Source organism: Triticum aestivum, chromosome 2A (assembly GCF_018294505.1).
Source record: "Triticum aestivum cultivar Chinese Spring chromosome 2A, IWGSC CS RefSeq v2.1, whole genome shotgun sequence".
Lineage (NCBI taxonomy): Eukaryota > Viridiplantae > Streptophyta > Magnoliopsida > Poales > Poaceae > Triticum > Triticum aestivum.
In genome coordinates this window covers 75,870,606-75,879,603 of record NC_057797.1, presented here as the reverse complement: position 1 = coordinate 75,879,603, position 8,998 = coordinate 75,870,606, and the positions used below count along the sequence as shown (strand labels likewise).

General features: G+C 47.9%; 1 pseudogene; it reads left to right on the top strand.

Annotated features, from left to right (window-relative positions):
- The first annotated feature begins 5,369 nt into the window (after positions 1-5,369).
- LOC123184800 (uncharacterized) lies at positions 5,370-8,161 on the top strand (annotated as a pseudogene).
- The last annotated feature ends 837 nt before the right edge of the window (positions 8,162-8,998 follow it).

The following is an 8,998-nucleotide window of genomic DNA, read 5'->3' as shown; positions in this document are numbered from 1 at the left end:
TTGGACGCATGTTTGGAGTCCAGTCAGCTCTCCTTTTTTACCCCACGACAGGCCTGTCTCTTTCCAGGAGGCGAGCCGCGTAGGGGGTCCGGATCGGAACTCGGGGGCTGCGACCCATTCAGGGTCGCGCGGCTCGGTGATGTAAAACCACCCCGACTGCCACCCCTTTAGGGACTCCACGAAGGAGCCCTCGAGCCATAGGACGTTGGGCATCTTGCCCACCATGGCGCCTCCGCACTCCGCCTGGGTGCCGCGCACCACCTTTGGCTTGACATTGAAAGTCTTGAGCCATAGGCCGAAATGGGGGCGGATGCGGAAGAAAGCCTCGCACACGACGATAAACGCCAAGATGTTGAGGACAAAGTTCGGGGCCAGATCGTGGAAATCCAAGCCATAGTAGAACATGAGCCCCCAGACAAATGGGTGGAGAGGGAAGCCCAGTCCGCGGAGGAAATGGGGGAGGAACACCACCCTCTCATGGGGCCTAGGGGTGGGGATGAGCTGCCCCTCTTCAGGAAGTGGTGCGCAATGTCATTAGACAAGTATCCGGCCTTCCTCAGTTTTTTTATGTGTCCCTTCGTGACGGAGGAGACCATCCACTTGCCTCCCACTCCGGACATGGCAGGAGAAGGTTGAGGTGGGGTGTGCGGACTTGGGCGCTGGAGCTCGAGTGCGCGGAAATGGATAGGCAAAGGAGGAAGAAGGTGTGGATGAAAAGGTGGATCCTTATCCCCTAATATGGGCGGACGCGACTATGCGTCCCCACCAGCCTGGTAAAACTCGCTTATCTCTCAAGCGCCGTAATCAATGGCGCGGTTGGGTTACCCACGCCCGTATTGATGAGAATCCCGGAATAAGGGGACACGATCTCTGCTTTGACAAGACGTGCCAAGGAAACCGCCTCGCCAAACGCGCTGAAGTGGAACAGTAAAACGATTCGAATAAAGACTTGGCCATGGTGTGATGTCACGCTACGGAATACGTCAGCAGATTAGATTTGTGTAAATATTATTCTCTCTATGGCAATATGTGGAAACTTATTTTGCAGAGCCGGACACTACCTTTGTGTTCAAAATCTTCTATGAAGTACTTGGAGGAGGAACCCGCCTTGCAATGCCGAAGACAATCTGCGTGCTGGACTCGTCGTCATTGAAGCCTAGTTCAGGGGCTACTGAGGGAGTCCTGGATTAGGGGGTGTCCGGATAGCCGGACTATACCTTCGGCCGGACTCCTGGACTATGAAGATACAAGATTGAAGACTTCGTCCCGTGTCCGGAAGGGACTTTCCTTGGCGTGGAAGGCAAGCTTGGCGATACGGATATGTAGATCTCCTACCATTGTAACCGACTCTGTGTAACCCTAGCCCTCTCCGGTGTCTATATAAACCGGAGGGTTTTAGTCCATAGGACGAACAACAATCATACCATAGGCTAGCTTCTAGGGTTTAGCCTCTCTGATCTTGTGGTAGATCTACTCTTGTACTACCCATATCATCAATATTAATTAAGCAGGACGTAGGGTTTTACCTCCATCAAGAGGGCCCGAACCTGGGTAAAACATTGTGTCCCCTGCCTCCTGTTACCATCCGCCTAGACGCATAGTTCGGGACCCCCTACCCGAGATCCGCCGGTTTTGACACCGACACCCGGAATCACTGTGTGCACAGATCTTGAGAGCTTGGTACTACCTAGATGGACAGCTTCTAGTAGCTGAACCAGCTGCGGGCATCTCCTATGCATGGCGTAGCTTGCTCCATGGTGTCCAACTTGTCAGAGAAGGCGTCATTTGGAGGATCGGGGATGGTACAAGTGTTAACATATGGTCCGACCCTTGGATACCTCGGCCCTGGTCGAGAACAGTTATCACACCACGTGGTCAGTGCCTTCTGCGGCAAGTAAGTGAACTCATTGATCCATATACAGGCTCTTGGGATGAGCAGCTTGTGAGAGACACCTTTTGGCATGATGATGTGGCACATATCCTCCGTATCCCTCTTAGAGATGGTGTCCAAGATTTCATGGCATGGCAGTATGACAATAAAGGGGTCCATTCGGTTAAGAGCGCCTATAAACTATATATTCAGTTGGAGAGAGATAGGAGGGATGGAGGAGTAGGGGCGAGCTCTATGGTCCCGGGAAATCTGAACAGTACTCGCGATGACTCCTAGAAACGAATCTGGAGGTTACCTTGTCCCAAAAATATCCAGATGTTCATGTGGAGGATCAAACACGAGTCCCTGGCGCTTCGTACCACGGTCGCTTGGAGAGGCATTCCGATAGAAGATACTAAGTGCCTGTTCTGTAGCAAAGGAGAGGAGGATGGGGCACACCTATTTACCAAGTGCAAGGCTGTTAAGGAGGTGTGGCGAGACTTGGCCATGGAGAAGGAAAGAAATGATCTAGAGAAGATCGAGGGCGTGCATGCAATGCTTGACTATATTTGGGGGCTAGATGAAAAGAAGAGATTGCATATCCTCACCTTTTGGTGGTTGTGGTCGGCCAATAGGAACAAGGTGAGAGAAGGGGAGATGCCACTCTCACCAGCGGAACTGGCTCAACGGACAAGGAACAACGTCCTTGAGTTCGGCGAGATCTTCTGTAAAAAAGCCGACAAGATGTCCCCAGACAGGTGGTACCCCCCGGCTCCGGACGTTTACAAAATTAACGTGGACGGCTCGTTTGTGCTGGGCCAGGAGCATGCGGGATGGGGGGGTCACTGTGAGGCTGGCGGACGGATCATTGGTGCATGCACGGGCAGGAAGACAGGAGCATACGGCGGATGCGTTCGCTGCTGAAGTGATAGCCATGTCTAAAGCCATCACCACTGCGGCAGATCTTGGCATGCTAATAGTGGACTTCGAGACGGATTCACTGTTGGAAATATGCCATAGAGGCAATAATAAATTAGTTATTATTATATTTCCTTGTTCATAATAATCGTTTATTATCCATACTAGAATTGTATTGATAGGAAACTCAGATACATGTGTGGATACATAGACAACACCATTTCCCTAGTAAGCCTCTAGTTGACTAACTCGTTGATCAATAGATGGTTACGGTTTCCTAACCATGGACATTGGATGTCGTTGATGACGGGATCACATCATTAGGAGAATGATGTGATGGACAAGACCCAATCCTAAGCCTAGCACAAGATCGTGTAGTTCGTATGTGAAAACTTTTCTAATGTCAAGTATCATTTCCTTAGACCATGAGATTGTGCAACTCCCGGATACCGTAGGAATGCTTTGGGTGTACCAAACGTCACAACGTAACTGGGTGGCTATAAAGGTCCACTGCGGGTATCTCCGAAAGTGTCTGTTGGGTTGGCACGAATCGAGACTGGGATTTGTCACTCCTTGTTACGGAGAGGTATCTCTGGGCCCACTCGGTAGGACATCATCATAATGTGCACAATGTGACCAAGGAGTTGATCACGGGATGATGTGTTACGGAACGAGTAAAGAGACTTGCCGGTAACAAGATTGAACGAGGTATCGGGATACCGACGATCGAATCTCGGGCAAGTATCGTACCGATAGACAAAGCGAATTGTATACGGGATTGATTAAATCCTCGACATCGTGGTTCATCCGATGAGATCATCATGGAACATGTGGGAGCCAACATGGCTATCCAGATCCCGCTGTTGGTTATTGACCGGAGAGTCGTCTCGGTCATGTCTGCGTGTCTCCCGAACCCGTAGGGTCTACACACTTAAGGTTCGGTGACGCTAGGGTTGTAGAGATATTATTATGCGTTAACCCGAAAGTTGTTCGGAGTCCCGGATGAGATCCCGGACGTCACGAGGAGTTCCGGAATGGTCCGGAGGTGAAGATTTATATATAGGAAGTCCAGTTTCGGCCATCGGGAAAGTTTCGGGGGTAATCGGTATTGTATCGGGACCACCGGAAGGGTCCTGGGGGTCCACCGGGTGGGCCCACCTATCCCGGAGGGCCCCATGGGCTTAAGTGGGAGGGGAACCAGCCCCTGGTGGGCTGGTGCGCCCCCCATGGGCCTCCCCCTGCGCCTAGGGTTGGAAACCCTAGGGGTGGGGGGCGCCCCACCTGACTTGGGGGGCAAGTTCCCCCCTTGGCCGCCGCCTCCCCTTGGAGATTGGATCTCCTAGGGCCGGCGCCCCCCTAGGGGTTCTATATATAGTGGGGGGAGGGAGGGCAGCCGCACCCAAGTCCTGAGCGCCTCCCTCTCCCTCCGTGACACCTCTTCCTTCCCGCTTGTGCTTGGCGAAGCCATGCCGGATCCTGCTACTTCCACCACCACGCCGTCGTGCTGCTGGATCTCCATCAACTTCTCCTCCCCCCCCCTTGCTGGATCAAGAAGGAGGAGGCGTCTCCGCTCCGTACGTGTGTTGAACGCAGAGGTGCCGTCCGTTCGGCGCTAGGATCATCGGTGATTTGGATCACGACGAGTACGACTCCATCAACCCCGTTCTCTTGAACGCTTCCGCTTAGCGATCTTCAAGGGTATGAAGATGCACTCCCTCTCTCTCGTTGCTAGTATCTCCTAGATTGATCTTGGTGACACGTAGAAATTTTTTGAATTTTTGCTACGTTCCCCAACATTCACAACTCCTGTCGAAAGCCTTGGATTTGCGCAGGGTGGACTCATCAGCGTACGCAACAGCTATAGAGGACATGAAATACCAACTGAAGTTGTGGTTCTCTTCTTTTTCCATTTCAGTTTGTAGACGTAGTGTGAACACGGTGGCCCATGAGCTCGCCAATATTGGTCGCCTATGTGAACCGAACCACTTTCTACAGTGGGAATCTGATGTACCAGCCCGTGTGGGCGAGTGTGTTGTGGGCAATATGCCTCACCACAGTTAAGTAATGAAAGTTATACTTTCCACACAAAAAAAGTTATGTGCACATCCTAACTACACATAGATCTAAAAAGAACTACAGAGGTTAGGTGTATGCATCCAATTGCTTTGAAAAATATGAATACCAAAATTAGGAAGGCACCATCCTAATTTGCATATTTTTATTTTCTTTTTGAGAATATATCCAGTCTGCATTTTTTTAGCATATATCTTTTTTTCCTGAGAATCTTTTGAGCGTATATCCTTTTGTTTTAGAAACTTTTCAGTGTATATATCCAATCTGCATCATTTTTTTTGAGAAATATCCAATCTGCATCTAGTCCGTCTACGCCCTAACTAACTAGGCCAATGCCCATTGACACCTAATCCGTTTACGCCCTAACTAACGGGGCCAAAGGCCCATTGGAACAAGACATGATTTACGCCCTAACTATCGCCTCTATCCCGAATTTTTGAGTTTTCGTTTCAAAAGCGGCAAGAACTCAACACCATTTCGTCGGATCTCTCCATAAGTTTGATCCCCTTCCCCATAAGCGCATCCCTCCATGGATTTCCCTGCATAATCTTCATGCCGGGCGTCCCTGGACCTGCACACAGGCCCTCTACCTGCTCGACGAAATGCGTCGGACGACCACCCAACGCCGGGGGCCGCGACGCCGCACCGACCAGGCGTCAGGCTCCGGCGGCGCCGTTGCGGTCGACCGCCTCAGCGCCCTACCGGATGCGCTCCTGCACCACATCATGTCGTTCCTGAAGGCGTGGGAGGTGGTGCCCACCTGCGTGCTCGCGCGCCGGTGGCGCCACCCGTGTCCGCGCCCTGCATCGACCTCCGCGTGCGCTACATGAGCCGCGACGCCGACCCGCCGCAGGAGTTCCGCGACTTCGTGCACCGCCTCTTCCTCCTCCGCGACGTGTCGGCGCCCGTGGACACGCTCCGCCTGCAGCCCAGCGACGAGGACGCTGGCTTCAATGAGGACGATGCCAGCATCTGGATCAGGACTGCTCTCAAGCGCAGGGCGCGGGTTATTCACCTTGCCGGGCATCACAAGAGAGCCACGTCGTTGGACGGCGTGCCCTTCGTTTCGTGCCACCTCAAGATCTTGAAGTTGCCGTACGCCAGGCTCGATGACAGTGTCCTCCGACAGCTTTCTGCTAGTTGCAAATCCTTGGAAGAGCTGGATCTCAAGGATTGCTTGGTCACAGGCCCTGGGATTGTGTCCGCCTCTTTGAAGACCTTAATCATGCTTAAGTGCAAGTTCAATTCGGGCTTCTCAATTGCACCTCATAGCCTCTTCTCCATTGCAGCTCCCAACCTCCTACTTCTGCGCCTCATCACACCGTATGCCCAAGTTCCGTCATTTACCAACTTTGGGTCACTAGTCACAGCCACTATCTTACTTGATGACCATTTCTTGAGCAATGAATTTGAACACATCAGCGATAAGGATGACTGTGATGAAACTACTGATGACGATGGCAATGATGATAAGAGGGAGAACTATACGATTCATGATGCCTCATCCTTGAGTGATGATGATGATTTTGGATACATCGGTGATTTTGACGAGTTTGGATATGGATATGGTTTTCCTGAAGAAAGATATGGGCACAGTCATTACAAGGATAATTATAATTATGGTAGCAATATTGATAGTGATGACAATACCTATGAATACAGAGAGATCGCAAATGATGCAAAGTATGGCTACAAAGGTAAAGGAAAGCTTTCCAGTGAACATGGTAACTATGGAAAAATCAGTGGTGGAAATTATAGTAACATTCTAGGTGGCCATCATATGCTCGAGAGCCTTTCCACAACTACGAGTTTGGAGTTGTTAACTGATGCTGGAGAGGTATAACAATCACCATCTTTTACTGATTTCTTCTTTTCCTCTCTTATTTTCTATTTATATTTTCCTTGGCATGGCCATAGTTATAATGGGACATTTTTTCCTGCATGTTTCACAATGAAATGCCGGGTTCCCTCCAATAGAACACGTGTCGAATGAGCACATTTCTGACCTTCTGCTCTGGTGTAGTACTAGTTTGTTTAATCATCAATTGTAGCTTCGAGGGAGTATTATTCATCAATTATGTTCTCATTGCAACTTTGTTGTTTTTCTCTTTGTTGCAACGGTGTATCTTTTCAACAGATTAGCTATATATATATTCAGTTTTTATAAGAGTGTCTAAGGCCGATGTTCCTCCAGTTACTAGAAAAGAAAGATGAATGATTTGAAACCAATACGTGCTATCTAGCAATACATCACTATATGATAGATGTTGTTTTCCCTTCTTTTTTGAGATGGATATCTTTTTTCTGTTGAATAAACCATCCATATGCAGTTTTTACTGTGAGAAGTTGATTCGAGTTACAACCGTTCTTTGCTGAATACTCTTTTGTCTGCATTATGAAGGTGATTCTGACTAGGGAATTGAGAAGGTGTCCAACTTTTATCAACCTGAAGACCCTGTCCCTTGGTGAATGGTGTATGGCCGCTGATTTCGATGCATTAATTTTCTTGCTACAGCATTCACCTAATATAAAGACGCTTTCTCTCCAACTCAAATTGGTATATGTGATTACATATTTGGTGTATGCTGCTTGATCCTTGACTTCATTGTTCTTAGTTTTTTAGTATCTGATCGCACACTTAATGACAATTTGGTTAATGTGCTAAAGAACTTCAGCACAAGGAAGGCATTGGAAACATGTATCAAACTACAGGGAAGATCGTTTACTTGCAAAGAACTTAGAATGGTGAAGATCAAATGTTCAAAGGACGATGGGAGAGTCCACACCTTGGCACATATGTTCAGGGCAAATGGTATATCACTAGAGAATATTTATGTGCGTCGGAGCGGGAATGCTTGTGAGTCATACCTATACCATTTCGTATTTACTTGCAATATCAGCATTTCCTTACTGGTTTATATGTTCATATGCTATTTGCTGAGATGTAAAGAGCACATTGCCTTGTTCCTGAAAAGCTAAATAAGTATAAATGGGTATAAAATCTGCTTAGTGTATTCATCGATATTCTGTTACATGAGAAGTGTATTCTGTAAAATTAAAAGATGTTCTTTCATACATGGTTCTAATCTACAGTCATCTACTTTTTGATTTCTACCCGATCTCCGTGGTCAGAAGTTTATGAGGGACCTCGCCTAGCAAGAACTGGATGAATGTGGGGACGACTGGATGTAAACGTCCAGAAGTTTATGAGGGGTCTTCTAGATATTAAATCCGGCCGGCGATCGACCATCCATTATGAAGTTAGCAAGGTGCAGTAAGAACCCTTGATCTCCATGTAGTACTGATGATGCTTTCAAAGCTTCACCGGATCTTTTGACGTCCTTTTTAGTAGCATGGGCTACAAATCGTTGGGATGTTCTTCCTATACTATAAACTAATTCATCTATGTGGTCAGTAGTAAACTTTTCTTTTTTACCAGAACAGAAAATAAATTATGGATGCGCCGTGCCTGAGTTGTGGTGCAGCTGAGATACGCTTTGTTATTTCACTCCGACTGTATGACTGTAGGGTTCATTTGTCAGGGTTTTTTTATCTTCGGAAGTTTAGTATAGTTGTATATTAAATCAATGCAAAATCGAAAAATTGAAATGTGTTTCACATGCAGTGAAAAGGAAATACACTTCCTATACAACAGGTTGAATACTGAAGTAAACTTCATGCTCTGAATCATGTGTGCCTACAACTACGAGCGGTGAGGTATTTTCTCTCAGAATAACAGATATTAACACCTGAAAAAATACACCGCGCTTTTGTTGTTGAAAACGGACACTGTTAATAAGATGGTGAATTTCACTTTTTACCCACTGTTTGTGTATTTGTGATAGTATTTGCCCTATTTAAATTTTCGGCCACATTGTACCCCAAAATTGCTGTGATGTGTCGTGTTTAACCCAATTTAACACTTTGCCCGGATTTTAACCAATTGGGTCCCCTTATCAAGATGATGTGTGTGATGACCAGTATTCCAACTAGGAGTCTAGGAAGCGTAAACAAGATGGCACTATCCTCTACCCACCTAATCGGACTCGCGTCCCCGTGCACCTAATTGGCAAAACCTTGCCCCATGGCAAATCTTGATTTGGTTGTCGCCTGACGGCTCCTCTTTGCCGCCCTTTA